We start from the raw sequence: 16,016 nt of genomic DNA on the forward strand, positions 1-16,016 counted from the left end.
TGTGGGGACACGGTCAGGAAGGCCAACCATACCTTGTCATGCATGCACAGATGCATCTCAAGCAGGTCCAAGGAGGTGATCCTCCCCCTCTACGCGACACTGGTCAGGCCGCAGCTGGAGTACTGCGTCCAGTTCTGGGCACCGCACTGCAGGAGGGATGTGGCCAATATGGAGAGGATCCAAAGGAGGGCCACCCGCATGATCAGGGGGCAGCAGGGCAGGCCCTACGAGGAGAGGCTGAGGGACCTGAAGCTGTTCAGCCTCCAAAAGAGAAGGCTGAGAGGGGATCTAGTGGCAGTCTACAACCTAGTCAAGGGGGACCAGCAGGCATTGGGAGAGTCCCTGTTCCCCCGAGCAATCCCGGGAGTTACAAGAAACAGCGGACACAAGCTAGCGGAGGGTAGTTTCAGGCTAGACATTAGGAAGCGCTATTTCACTGTCAGGGCGGCTAGGACCTGGAACCAACTTCCAAAAGAAGTGGTGCTGGCTCCTACCCTGGGGGTCTTTAAAAGGAGACTGGATGAACACCTGGCCAGGGTCTTTTGACCCCAGTATTCTTTCCTGCCACGGCAGGGGGTCGGACTAGATGATCTCCTCAGGTCCCTTCCCACCCTGCCAATTATGAAACTATGAAACTATGAAAAGTATGAATGTGTGCAGTCTCATCGGTAATGGGATAAAATAGATCTAAAAACAGCATGGGGATAGCCTAAATATTCTAAAAAGAAAAGTGTTAGCAGCTATTAAAGTTGTCGCTGTTCTTGAGTAATTAATAAAGTTAACCAAAACAATTCAATAAAAACATTTCCTAAAGTCTGGCAGAAAAAGAGTTAAAACACAGCAAGATACCAGCATGTTTTCTTTAAATAAGACATTAAGCTTCCTCCTCACAAGAGTAGTGTAAAAATTACTATGGGATAAAATAAAATTATAATTCATTATAGATAATTTAGGTGGAAAAAAAAGTTTAGTATAGATAACTCTTTAATTTTTGTCCATTTTAAGGACAAACAAGAACCTAGATACTAACAATGAACTTCAAAACTTTGAATGAAGTAATAACTGTTATAGCTCCTGATATAGCAAAATACCGTAAAATTCCAGCAGCTAGAGCAGAAGGAGTAAAATTATATTTAGTATTAAATTTGACTCTCATAGGTTTTTCTGGTTATTTTCGTGGCACAAAAGTGCTAGTGTTATTTTAAATTTATATTAAAAAAACCCACAACACTATCATTTTATCCTAATTGAATATGTTAATGTGTGTATATATAGGGGAAGGATCCATGCTGCTGGCCTCACCGCCCTTTGTTGGGAGCTGGCTGATGTCACAACGCTGCCCGGCTGCCTTGGTGCCCACTGCGACCTGGAGTGCCCAGGCGAGGGCAGCAGCCCTGGTGAGCTTCTGGGAGTCTCCTTTCTTTAGTCTGCTTGTTTTCAGGACTCAAGGCTCTATCCAGGCACACGGTGCCCCCAACCGAGTGTGAATCTCTGGGGCAGCCGCTGGGTCCATTTGCAATCCTCTGGCTACTCCCCCTGTGGCCATGATCCCTCCCTGCCTGCACGGCCCGAGGACTGGAAAGCGCTGGCCCATGGGGCAGCCCTGGCTGAGGTGAGGACTAGAGCCCAGTGGCCCTGGTGTGAGGAAGAAGGGCAATGCCAAGGAGGGTGGAAGAAATGGCTGTGATGAGAGAGCCGAGTGGCTGTGGAGAAAGGGGCAGGTGCTTTTCCCCTCTAGGGGACCCCAACTGATCTGCCTCAAGGGAGGGCATTGCCTGGCTCTGGGGCAAGGCATGGGGTGAGGGGCCTCCCCCTCCTGGGCTCAACTCACTCAGTCTCTAGGTACAATGTCCTCTCCTCTCTTCTCCACAGAGACTTCAGGATTTGCTGTGCTCTTGGGCTAAACCGTGCAGAAGCAGTCATTTTTTCCAGTGCTGGGACCCAACTCCCTGGAATCCACTGATTTTCAGCAAATCTGGTTGAAACCGGCCGCTTTGAAGTTGTCCATTGCACCTCTCTGCTTGAATCAGCTGCCTGTCAGGAGTACAGAGATGCTGAAGCCTATGTCATGGCAACCTGGAAGTACCTGAAATCTCAGCTGGAGAAGTTGCAGACAGAGAAGGTACTGGGTGGAGTAGGGGTGGGACTCTGCATTTTCTGGGTCATTGAACCATAGGCCTGGAAGGACAATCAAGAAGTTGTCTAGTTCAACCCCAGCTCAAGGCAAGCTCATCCCTGGCCCAATCAGCTCAGCCACGTGACTATCTAAACTGCTCTTCATTTGCAAATTTCCTAACTGGGCACTCAGATTCTTCCTCCATGTTCATGTTTCCTGACCACTTCTGCAGCAGCCTTCTGCACTTTGCCTATTACTCGATTTCTTTCCGTGTTCATTGAGGAACCTTCACTTTCCTTGGTCTTTCTCACAAGGCCTGCAGTATAGTTGCCTTGGAGAGTGGCTTAATGAAGGCTCCCACTCTCCCCACACCCAATTTGGGGGTTCCCCTCCCCATGACTCTGGAAATCTGTAATAGACATCCATTGCAATGTCACTGTTGCTTTTCCCAGTCGGCCAAGGCAAGGTTCTTGCTATTTTCCCCTTCCCCCAACTCCCTGGTTTGGTGTCTGTTATAGAAATGCATTATGGCATCACCCTTGCAGTTTGCCCTTCCCCCAGGCTGTTTGGAGGTCTGTATTAATTCTCCATTATGACATCATCCTTGCTGTTCCCCAAACCTGGATTGGTCATCAGTAATGGACTCAGGTTATACCAACACCCTTGCTCTTTTCCTTCCTGTATTCCCTGGTTGCATGGTCTGTATAAGAGTAGGACATCACCCTTGCTGTTTTCCCTGTCCCCCATCTGGTTTGGTACTTTGTAATAGATGCTCATTCCCATGTTACCCATGCTGTCCCCTTCTTCCTCCCGCTTGTTTTATCGGTTGTAATTTGTATAAACTCCTCTAGGTATTTCATGGCTCGTTGCAATGGAGGGAAGGGAAAAGGGAGCCATTCAAACTAAGAAATTGAATAGGTCTGGGCCTAGCTAGTGTTGGCACTAGATTTATGACCCTTTATGACTTTTTTCTGGGCAGATTCAAACCCTCAGACTGAGCACAACCTCTTCCGTTTGATAATAAGCAAATGTTATTGATACACAGTGAAAGCAGATAAGAATAATGCAGGCAAGGCAAATAAAATACCCCCCGATTCTATATGTATCAGTCCTAGGGGTTGTCAGAGAGGGAAGGTGTCTGGCCACTGCACGAGCTTCACCTTGCGGTTCTCTCTTGAATGTCAGATGTCAGCAGCCTGGAGGTCGAGGACCAAGGAACACCCCCCTCAGTGGGGTGGGGGAGATGGGCTGGTGAGGCACGCTCAGTCCATGGTGGCCTTGGGGTCCCCCCTCAGGGACCCTTTGCAGCTCTGAAGTCCCTCCTTTGGTATTCTTTCTCTTCCTGATGACTCTTCTTCTCCAAGTACCAGGGATTGGTTTCCCAGTGATCGACATACTGCCCATGTTCTGTCCTGTCAGCATATTCCTTTGTTCCCACGTTCCCATCATATACACACATCTTAACTTGGTCTTTTACCGATGTCTTAATTTGGGCAAGCCCAGCCTCTAAATTTGGTCCATACAACAAAACTGGAAATCCCAAGAGCTCTACAGCTGGACACTCTGACCTAGTCGATGCAACAAGCCTATCTCCTGTTATGGAAACACTGTTCACATTTCTCCGCCTGGTTGTCTGTTGGCTTCACACACAGAATCTGCCTTAAATGCTGTGAACCTTCATCACCAACAGGCTTTTGGAAACCACTTCACCCTTGCTGTTCCCCTGGACCACCACTCTAATACATATCTACTTTACCTGCAAGCCAATTCCTGAAAGCAAACCTCTAAATATCATTTTCTAGCCACTGGCCAGTTAGGGATGAAAGACCCTCATGGCTTCATCGACACAGGTTGATGGTCTCCTTCCCTCCAAATTAAGGCCAAAGTCACAATCCCATCCCTGTGTGATGACTGGAAGTGGAGTGCTGCTGATATTTATTCTACCTCCCCCATCACCCCAGTCCAAGTGCCTTTTTATTTTACTTTACTAGTGAATGAAATGGCTCCTTTCCTTCTGCTACAGCAGTTCTTTGATACGAGGCAGGAAATCACCCAGTAAATAGAGACATGATCACTGAAGACCTACCTGTACATCTAGTCCATAGACCACTGAAGAGCTGTACATTTGACTGCAGACATGACAAAATGTTGCGGAGAAGGAGCAGATCCTGGTAATGGGAGAGTCACTAACTAACACCTGTGGAATGAAATGCTGCTTCCACTGCCAGGTGCTTGTTGTTAATGTTTTGGGTAGACCAGATATCAACGTGGGGTGCAACTGTACCACTTTTCCCCCTCGGGCTGCCCTCGTAGCTGGTGAGAGAGCTTTTTTCCACCTTGCTTGTAACTTTCAGCTGGAATTCGATCAGCACCACATGCTTTGTTGTTCTTCGCCTGCTTACGAGCTGTCCAGGCCTCTTGATCAGTTGGTGAATCTACAAGGTACTCTTAATGGGGTGTTGTGGAATCGCGTTAATGTTATTGTCGTCAACATTACAATCCCGGTTTAGGATGCTTAAAAGTGCTCTGCCCACCACACTTACATGGCAGAGCTCCTATCACAGTGTTTTTCCATGCTTGGACCTCAGAGAGATGGCTTCTTGTATGTTTGGCCTAGAGCTAGCTTTGATTGTGCTGAAGAAACCACACATTTTGTGGTTGTCAACAAAAGTTTTAATGCCTTTTGCTTTGTGCTCCCACCACTTGTTCTTTCACTCTTCAGTTTTCCTCTGGGTCTTGGTTTTAATGTGGTCACAAACTGTTTGGCTTCTGTTTGGAGTTGATGTCGTTCTGCCAATGTCTACAAGCTCTGCTTTTCCTGTCAATGAGATCTTGTATTTGAAATCCATTGGGATCGATCTTCCCCACCTCTTCCTTTCCAAGTGCTCCTTTTCATAACTCAGAGTCCCTCCCCACTCCAGTATTAATATCACCAAGAAGAATTATTTTATCATCTTTGGGGACAGATGACAGGACTTGGTCGAGTTTAGAATAGAATAATTTTGTTTCGTCTTCTGCATCAAGGGTCGGGGGGGTGTACTGATGACTGTTGCTGTTTGGTTGAAGATGCTCATTGTTGCCAACCAGACATTTCAGTATCTGGAAGACAACCTTGGACTTGATAGCAAACCCATCACCATGGATATGTTTGTCTTCTGTAGCTTTTCCTTTCCAAAAAATGTGTGGCTCTGTGAGCTGGCCCTCCTCTGAGTGTCTGGGTCTCACTAAGTGCAAAAATGGAAATATCAAATCATAGATGTTCTGGATGTTCCAGGTTGCAATCTTTTTGACTCATTTTGGGCTGTGGATAGATTGATCCCATTTGATGCCATTTTCCAGTCAGGTGAAGTAAGATCGTCTCTGTTTAGGGCCCCTTTTCTAACTCCCTACCCATATGGGGGAAACAAAGTGGATCCTAAATAGGCCTGTTCAGTCATGATTGCAGCTGCTGACTTGCACACCTGTTATAGCTCCCAGTGCAAAAGTAAGCATCATCATGAATGGCATGTGCTCCTGGCAGCTGCGGGGGCATAGCTGCGGCAGGAGTGTAGCAGCAGTAAGTGTGTGTGCGTAGGGGGCGGGGGGTTGGGGCGTTGACCAGGGGTCTCAGCGACACCTTTTTCTAGGGGGTGCATGTGCACCCACCACGCATCACCCCTGAGCATCATATGCCTCTATGTAGGTCTAACATGGGGCTTTCGGTAATCATGAGCTGCTATCTCCATCGCCCCTCATCTATCACCATAGGACTTGCTGAGAAAGGAAGACGCTTGCACGTGTGTTCTTTAACATGGGGATGTTACGGAGCTTGAGTAGCCACAAAGTACTTGGTGAGAAGGAAAACTTAATCCAAGATCAAGGGAAATCTAGTTGACCGGAGGCTTCTACTTTGCCACAGCCTTCATCCACCTGTGCATCCATTGTGAAGTGTCCTTGCTTCATCTGCTTGCTCTACCACTGAGGGGTTTTATTTTTTGGATTGCTGTTAGTGCAAAACTCCAGATGCCATCACTTCTGAGGTCACTGGTGGCACATAAGACTGGTTGCATTATTTAGGAGGCATCTCTTTCAGATTGACTGTGAACTGCTGTCCATCTCTCTCATGTGAAGGAGGATTGTAAGCAGGTTGCTTACCCTGTTGCCTTAGCCAGGTGTGTCAGCTCCATTCTCCAGTTGTCAGGGCAGCTTGAGTCTTCATGAAACAACCACGAATCCACAACATAACCACACAAACAAACCAAAGCCCCTTGGGCCTTTCCAGATTTTAGGAGAGTCGGCCTGCCCTTTCCTCTCTCCAGTACCTGTCTCCTGCGGTTCATAGCTGTCTCTTTGGCTCCACCTGCATCGGGTGTCTTCTAGCTGACCCCAAGCCTCATGGTCCACACTATTGTGCACTGAGCCCTGCAGCTGGGCTCCGAATCCTTCATGGGCTCAGACCTGGACACAGGCATGGGCGAACCAGGTGGCCACTTGGAGCACAAACAGAAAGAGACCCCAAAAAGGAAAAAAAAAAAAATTACAATTGCAACAAATGTTTTAATATTGTGCATATATAGGACTGGGAATGCTATCAGTTGAGAGCAAACTAGTTAAAGACATCGATACCACAGATGTGATCAAGACTTTTTCAGCAAAAAAACTCATCCCTGGCGAAGCGGGGCCCAATACTAAGAGTTCACCTGGGGCTGCCAGGAGGCTAGGTACGGCACTGCATGGGCTGAGCACCTCCTTACAAGGCACCTCTGAAGGGGAAATATTCTCATGGTCTCTGCTTGCCACTGAGGTCCCTGCAGGCTGCTGCAGACAGCAGGATGTGGTAGCGATCTGTGACCTGCTGTTGTCCCGCTGGGACGTCACTGCTTCATTGACTGTGCCTCTGCTCCATGGAGCAGCACTGCAGGAGACGTGCTGGAGTGCTGCAGCAATGCATTGGCTAAATCTCTGTCTGTCTCTGGCCTAACCCTAAGCTCCTGCCTCACACAGGAGGAAGGAGCAGGGAGTCAGCTCACAGCTTAGACTCGTTCTTTCCTCAGGGGCCTTGGACTAAGTGCAAATCTCCAAGTGCAGCAATCAAGCCGTTTGCCCCTTCCCTGGACTTGTCTTCTGCGTGAGGATGGGCACTTGCCCATGTCCTTTGTCAAGTGCAACCCTGGCCAGCAGCTCTGCTTCCCAGAGGCGCTGTCATGTTTTGGTTTGAAGCAGCAGCGGTGAGAGGAGCTCAGGCAGCAAATCCCTGCAGAGCAGGGGGCTGGGGTTAGCCCTGGTGCCAGGGTGGACTCAGGGGCACTGGCACAGTACAGTGACAGGCCTCAGGCACCAAAAGCATTCAGTGAGATTAGGAAACAAGTCGAGTGTGTTTCTCAGTGACGGTGTGCCCCACACTGTGAGGAGTGGGGGCACTGAGACTGTGTGCATAGTCCCTGTATACGGCAGGGATCCCAGCCTGTCCCAGCAGAACAGGTCCCTGCCCAGCCATCCTCCATGGCGGTGACAGCGTGGGGCTGGGCAGTGCAGGGCCGGGGTCTGCTGCCCCAGGCTGTCACGGCCACGCTGCTCGGGGCTCTCCGTGGAGTCTGGCTGGGAGCGGCGCAGGGAGAGGCTGCAGGGAAATGGAGTCTGGCCAGCAGCCAGCTCTGCCATTTTGCCCACCCTGTACTAAATGGTTGCAATCCTTGGCTCCAGCAGATGGCTGTGCATAAAGACACCTGCACTGCACTCCTTTGGGGAAAAAACATCTGGATGAGATCCAAGCTGAAAGACGAAGTCAAACCAGAGGATTTCCCATGAGCTTTTTCTTCCACCGCAGCTCCCTGCAGCCAGCGTTGTCTCTGTATCGGCTTGGGAAGCATCTTTGACTAGAGCCGCTCTGTGAGTTGCCTTGTTGCTCACCATCTCCATTGCGGTCAGCTTTGGTCTCCGGGCATGAGACGCACGCTAGCTCCTTGGGGTCTGAAACCACTGAAAGGAGGAAGAAATGTTTTGCTTATATCAACTCACAGGGTCTGGGGTATTTTGAGAGGAGGAAAGGACAGGCATACGAGGTGGGGAAGGGAAGAGGTGATGATCAGGAGGCATAACACCAGCACCAAGTGGCTGCTGAGACACCAATCCTTAGGAATTTCGCCCTCCCAAGAGCTGGCGCGAGCACTCCTGGGGAGTGCCTGGTGCCGTCACAGCCCAGGCTTGGCTGCTTCTCACCTAGCCCAGAGCAGCTGCCTTGCTTTGATGCATATTTACTTCTCAGCATAGGCCCAGCTTGGAGCTAGAAACATCAAATCACTGCACTCTTCTCAACTCAATACAAAAGCCATTTAGGGCAAACATTTGTTAGAAGCTACTAGGAGAGACCGGGCAGCTCCACCCCTTCTCTCCAGGTTGCTGCACTGCCCACTCAGCAGAAGCACACCGGTCACCCCTTGAGACTGTTGGCACTGATGGAGTAAAACACTTGTTGTCTTTCAGAGCCTGAGAGCTCCCCATGGTTAAAGTGAGAAATGCTGAACTCCAACCTTTGCAGCCTTAAGAGTTGGGATTGGGCAGGGGAAATAGAGGGGGCTTGGAGGCAAGAGAAGGGCAGCTCAGCCTTAGATCTCTCTGAAGCCAGGGTGGGAGTTGCTCTGAAAAAAGGCAGGTGGGAGCAATGAAGGAGGGAGACGAGGCTCCAAGCAAAATGCAGTGTCAATGCCTGGCACACAGCACCTTATCTCTGGTACAATTTACATCTGCTTTGTGTGCTGAGGTAGCTTCCTCCAGAGCTTGGAGCAGAGGTGACTGGTGATCCTGGGGTGTTGCTGCAGCAGTCGCCTAGGCCTCAAGTCACCAATAACCTCCTGAGGTCCTAGAGCTGGTGCAAAGCCCCAGGGCTTCAGCAAGGGCCCTCAAGTCCACAGGTGTGAGGGATGATGATAGTCACTGCTCCCTGCTGCAAATTTGGGAGGCAGAGCTGAACCGGGACAGGGCAGCCCCCTGCCACTGTAGCCTCCAAGGCTTGTGGAGAGGATCTACAGCAGGGGAGGGCAATTATTTCAGCTAGAGGGCCACTAACAAGTTCTGGTGAGCTGTCGAGGGACTTGTTGCCCCACCTTTAACAAGCGCCCCACCCCCTGGTTGCCATTTGGGACTGGAAGTCCCACCCCCTTCTGACCTTTGTCACTGGAAGTCCCTCTCTTTGTGGGGATGTGTGGGTGGGTGTGGGGTTTGTGGGGGCCTGTGGGGTGTGTGCAGGGGGACGGTGGCTGGGGTGTGTGTGTGGGTGAGTGCATGCGTGTGGTGGGGTGTATGCACACAGCATTGAAAGGGGCTCCCCCAAAGGTCCGTGGGTGTGAGTGTGGGGATTGTGGGTAGGTGTGAGTGTGTGCCCCCTACACGTGCCCCCCTGAAGCAGTCAGCACTCGCCCCTGCCCCACAACAGTCCAGAGCCCATGTGCTTTGCAGCACCTCCCTGTCATCTCCACTGCCAGCAGTGCATGGCCACAGCATGCCCCTATGCCCCTGCACCTGCTCCGCACTGCCTGGTTGTGGTGCTTCCCGGCACCCCTGGGCACAAAGCAGGGCTGGAGCAGCCCCATGCAGGGACTGGCTTTCTAGGCAGTCCAGGAAGCAACATCTCCTTCCATCTGCTGCTGCCACTAACCCCAGCCCCGCGGTTCTGGCAGGGACCTGCACAAACAGGCTGAACCCAGCACACCCCACATGTGCTCTGAACTCACGTGTCTGGGCTCAGCAGTGGTGGCTCCAGGCAGAAACTGTTGCTCTGCGTGGGGGAGGGAAACAAGCAGCTCCTTCCACTCATCACTGCTGGGCAGTGTCATAACCAAATGAGTTGAGTGCTCCTGTCACAATAGAACTGCCCTGAATAACCGCAGTTACTTTCAAATTTGGTACGTTCTGCCTCATTAGCTATTCCCACCTGGCAGTCTGTTATCGGCTACTCTAAATGTATAAAAATCCGTGCAGCTTCCGCCCAAGTCGGAGAGCTCTGAGCACGTGGTAGAGTACGGAGAACTTTGCCACGTGGCAGAGAAAAGCTGGCAGACTGGCCATCCTCCAACATCTCCCCGTCACCGTCTGTTCCCGATGTATCCTGCATGCTCATTTCTGTCTACAAACTCGCCGGCTCGTTTTGTTGCCAGTTACCTGTAACTACGCAAGCAACTCGTTACCTGTAACTACGTAAGCAACCTTACCACCTGCGTCGCGGCCACCAGTGGCATAAGTAAAGTTAAAGTAAAAGTTATTTTGCAACCAATATGCTGTGTCCCGTCTCTCCATCCACCAGCCCACCTGACGGCCGAGTAATCAGCGATCCTCCTCAAGTCGGCTCCGGCCGTCTGAGACATGGCGTCACGAACAGGATCTAAGGGCACGGTGGTGGAAATGAATTTAATTGAGTGCTGCCCCTGGCGCACCGGGACCTGCCGTGTGGAAAACGCAGACGAACTCTGGGCACATATCACCTACCACCAGGCGGTAGGAGGGGATGGAAGGAACATTGACAGCTACTTCTCGGTGAAAGGGGAAGGAGCAGTCATGAAGGAGTGGAGAGCAAAGCTGTTTCCCGGGGCATTCGGGTGTGTAATGGGCAGTGACCGGGTTTGCTATCGGCCCCCAGATGAAACACCAACCCTATCCCTAGTAGGGGTGAAGGCGAAGAAGGCGGAAAATCTGACCCCCGCTCAAGAGTTTGCCCAGTGCACCCGGTACCTGAGAGAAGGAGGGGAACCCACCCCACTGGACTGGTTTAACTGTCCGGCTTTAGTGCCTGGATCGCACGGTCACGAACTCCTCGGCCAGCTCCGGGAAGGCCTAGAGACCAAGGGCCACCACGCGGCAAGATGGGGGGTAACAAAGTGGAATAAAGGAAAAATAATAAATGTGTTATTCTGTTCGGTAGCAGGTCTACTACAGGAGAATGCAAATTTTGAGGCTCAGTTGCATACAGCAGGCAAGGAGTCACTGGAGCAGGCAGCGGGGGGCTCCAAGCTAACGCTCGAAAATGGCACCAGCCGCATGGCACCGCTGCCAGAAAATGGTGCCGAGGAAAGTGAAAAGGGCGCGAAAATCCCCCTGGGAGGCGGGCCGGCCACATCACCGCCCATGGCCCCGCCCCTCAGAGTGGCGTCAAAAGATGCCCCGCCCCCTGATGTGGAGCCAGCAGTGGAACCACCCCCGTATGAGGGAGGAAAGTTGTATCCAGTGCTCCCGCCCGACAAATTTAACCCTCTCCCGACTGCGGCTCACCCGATAGCATTGATGAAACATGTCGCAGATGTGCAAGGCACCACACATACCACCATTACATATCGCATGTGCACTCAACCAGAGTTACAAGAACTTTGTCGGGAATCAAAAACGAAACCTGAAGAAACTCTAGCCATATGGCTGGGATGACTGATTGTGGAATTCGGATCTGACATACTAGACTCAGAAGAAGCAAATGCCTTAACCCAACAAGCGGTGTGGAGTGGAGGACGTGCCACCGATCTGAACGTGATCACGGAAAACACACATTGGCCCATTCCATTCCCAGCGCTTGTGGTGGGACAAGTGACCCATAAATCCCACGCCTGGCATGAGGGTCGCCCGCAGAAGGCCAGTGCGGAACAACTTCTCTTGGCCATAATCGGAGTGTCGTACCTTTCATGGAACCCAAGGGTACATCAGTTGGGACTGACACAGGCCCAACACAAGGAAAAATGGCCTCATCGCCACTTACCAAACCCCGGAGCAATTCCAATGACTCTGGAGGCCATAGACGCCTGTGTAGAGGTGTACGGAGGGACAGATGCTATCACGCTCTGACTCTTTCTTAACCCAACGGCGGGTCAGGCAGCAGGGAACCTCTTACGTCATCTCCCACGACTGCAGACACTCATGAAACATAACGAGGGAACTCCTATCGATACAAAAGACCGAACTTCAGCGTATCCGGTCGAGGCCCAGAGGCCGAGGCGTCAGGAACTCGACCTGCAGCGAGAATCACAGTCGCTACCCCAAAGAACACCGGAGGAAAGAGCCATGTTCGGGTTCCTCCTCAATCACTCCAGGCTCACGAAGCAGCAGTTACGTATCCTGGGGAATGAGGGCCAATGACACCTAGCGGCTGAATTAGGTTTCAAATTCAGTGACAAGCAAAAAAACGAGTAGTGGCCGCCGGTCACTCTGGCGGCCAACCCCGACCCCACTGACCTTCGCCCCTACACTGAACTCACCGTATACGACTCCATCAATCCAAGTAATCAACAACAAGTGCTCTTCCTCCTCGACACCGGAGTTCAAGTCAATGTAATTACTCCAACGACACCCCACCAGAAAACCACAAAAATAATTAGGGTACAAGGACTGAACGCTGTTGCAGTCACAACAAAAGTTAAATTTACAATCCAAGGCCATTGGCGTGCTCTAGAGGCAGTGCTAGGAGGCATCAATATCTTGGGAATTCCGGGAATCAAAGCGCTTAACCTCAAAGAACAAGTGCTACAAGTGCTACCCATTTCTATCCCGGAGCCGGATTGGCATTGACCGATGCTCCGCAACACCTCCACCTGGCGATACCGACCAATTCCAACCAAGGACCCCCTCAAAGGGTCCCTCACCGACCTCCTGCGACGACTCGAGCAACGGGGTTGCATCAAACCAGTAACTGCTAGCACCTACCAATCACCGGGGTGGGGAGTCGCAAAACCTGGAAAACCCGACGAAGCCCGGCTAGTCATCGATTACAGGGAGGCCAACAAAAGGTGTCAAGTACTTCAGCAACCCAACCCTTCTACCCTACCACAATGTATGTCCGAAATGGCCCAATTCCAGCGAGATGAATGGGTCGGGGTCACACTGGACTTAAAGAACATGTTCTTCTCGATTCCAATTGCTGACCCTGAAGGAGTGTTGAATATGTGCATCGAGGGCACCATGTACAGATGGATGGTCTGCCCGCAGGGATGCCGCAACGCCCCATCGTTGGCCACTGGTGCTATGAACAATACCTTAAAGAACTTTCGTGCCTCACACACCCTTCCATCAGAAGAGGAATTAAGAATCTGGAGTTATGTTGATGACATCGCTATTATGGGCCATGATTGCTCCATCGTTACCAGCATAGTCAACCAACTAGTCGCCCACCTTCAAGGTGTGGGATGGACGATCAACGAGGAAAAGTCATGCCTGCATCGCGTAGATGACATCACGTTCCTCAGCACCCGATTCGTTGGCCCCATCCGCCACAGAATCTCGCATGATGGTCTCGACATCAACCCATTAAAGAAACCCCTGCCCGTAACTAAAAGACATTTTCAGCAGCTTTTGGGTCACTTAAATTGGTACCGGCACTGTTAACTCCAGCCATCTAATGCTCCTCACTAAGTTACAGCAACAGGTCCGTGACAAGTCCCGAAAATCCACACCTTGGACGGAAGGGGATCAGCGGAACCTGCATCGCCTGTTAGCCGCTGTCAAGGGTATGCAGCTCCACGCAATCAACCTTAGTGAACCATTAATCGTGACTCTTGGGTTCACCACTAACCACGTGTGGGCTGTCGCGCACAACCCTCGCAATGAACTGGTATACACTGCCCATAAGACTCTTCAAGCAGCACAACACCGGTTTGGAGCCGTAGGAAAAATCCTCCTAGCTGGATAGCTAGTGGAGCCATTGAAGGGGGCACGGAACGCTCCGTGCTCCCGCTGCCACTTTGTTGCCTTTGCTAGATGCAGAAAAAGTTGACCCGCATTTTCAAGGAGAACCTAAGACGTGGAACACGTTGGTACTCACCCATCATTACAGCTGGTGCTGCTGGAAATTTGAAGACATAACACCCGACCCTAGCCCGGGGGATGAGGAAAAACTCCCAACGCTGTATGGAACCTCCGCCCTGGCCTGGATGGCCTCGGATGGAACCTCCCGACATGGCGGAGGCTACGGGTACTATTGTAAGGCCTGCCACGACGTGGAAATACTCTGGGCCCACCCAGATGACAACTCTGTTCAAAAATGTGAACTGTTGGGATTCCTTAAGGTACTGCAACACTGTCTGATGCACCACAATGATACACTTCCAGTCCCAATCATCGTAATCGACTCACAGTACATCTATAAGATCCTTACCAGTACAGCCCTTTCCATGGAAAATCTAAGTAATTGGGAAGACATCTGGGAAACTTTGACTAAATTTACACGGCTCCCACTGGTTAAGCATACCAAGTCACACCGCTCTGACACCGACCCAGTGCATGAGGTTATCGACAAACTCTTGGAAGATCCATCCCGGACCGATGTAGTTTTGCCCATCACCACCACCCCTGGTCCTGAAGTAAGCCCATTCCTCCCGTGGCTTCATGAGAATTGGGGTCACCCGGGACCGCGGGCTGGCCATCGACGCTGGCACCAAGCCACTACAGAGCTCACCTCGTATGGAGTTCGACGCAATTGGGAAAAGGTAGCACAAGCCTGTGAGATATGTGCCAAAGAGAAGTGCCATTGAACCAAACATCAGCTTGGAGCTTTCAACCCCTCGCAGTTCTAGGCGGGAAAAGTCTGGCAAATAGATCTGCTCGAGCCCCTCCCGGGGTCCAAACCGCCAAGTAAGGGATTAGTCATTGTTGATTTGGGAACGCGCCAGTTACAGGACATTCCCTTATGGAAAAGCAACGCCACTGCCGTTGTCTCCGCCTTAACCGCTGCATTTGCCACCTGGCAACCTCCTCATGAAATTCAGTCTGACGGAGCACCCCCGTTTAACTCTAATGCCCTGGAAAAATTTGCCCGTCTTCACAACATCGCATGGCATCTCCATCTGCCATACCACCCACAGTCCAACGGCGTCGTGGAAAGACACATCAGCTTATACAAAGAACAACTTCGCCTCAGAGGGGGAGGAACGTACAAAAACTGGACTAAGCACAATCATGACGTCCTCATTTCGCTGAACACTGCAAAGCCACTATTGGACGAGGCTAATCCCAAAAAACCTCTACCCTGGGAACCTAAATTCCAACCAGATGAGTTAGTGTGGGTCTCGATACCGCACCCTCGTCAATCTCATCCACAAGTCTACAAGGGAACAGTTCAACGGTCGGAACAGTATCCCAATACCTATTCCATCCTGTTAGAAGAAAAGCCCGATCGTCCCCCCATTATCGTTCACCACAACTGGTTGACTCGCCGTTCCGCCGTTCACCCAGTTTCCTCATAGTGAACCCAATTACGGTTTTCTTTTGTTTCTTTTGTTTCTTTGCAGGCCTGGCGGTGATGAAGCAGCAATCTACAGCTGCTCGATCACGAGATCCACTGAGCACCAAACCACAGCACATCCAAGTCAACGCAGCGATGGCCGCCTACTTGTATGTTGCGAGCGGGGTAGTCACCCTATTCCTGCTGTTCCCGACAGGTTCCTCAGCAAACGGGACTGACTTCACAACATCTAACTCGGTTTTGTCCCTTTTATCACTCTGGGCGAACCTTACGGGAGATAGTGGAAAGTCAGGACTCACCGCATGTTTATGCCTACCTTTTTCTGTTAACGACCCGGTGTTAACCCTGTTTGTATATCCTCTTAATGTTGATAAGTGGTTTAAAGCCCGGAACACCAATTCGAACCCCAATATTACGATAACTCAACATTCTTTTATATATTCCCAGCGCCAACACACTGTCTATTACCGGTATTCCTGGCCAAGTAACTTAACCCTAGCTAAAATGAACTGCTCTGTCTGCAGATCGGAGGCTATGTTTCCACCTGCCCCCATTCGGCTCTTCTATAACATTGCGTGTTCAGAAATACCGTGGGGGATTAACCCAAAAGGAATAAAGTGGTCCAGGGATGATAATTCATTAACCTGGAACCCCACAGCCATCACGCCAACATGGTACTTAGCTTTTCCACCAGGCCCGAACAAAACGAGG

The sequence above is a fragment of the Alligator mississippiensis genome, chromosome 3, assembly GCF_030867095.1.
Source record: "Alligator mississippiensis isolate rAllMis1 chromosome 3, rAllMis1, whole genome shotgun sequence".
Lineage (NCBI taxonomy): Eukaryota > Metazoa > Chordata > Crocodylia > Alligatoridae > Alligator > Alligator mississippiensis.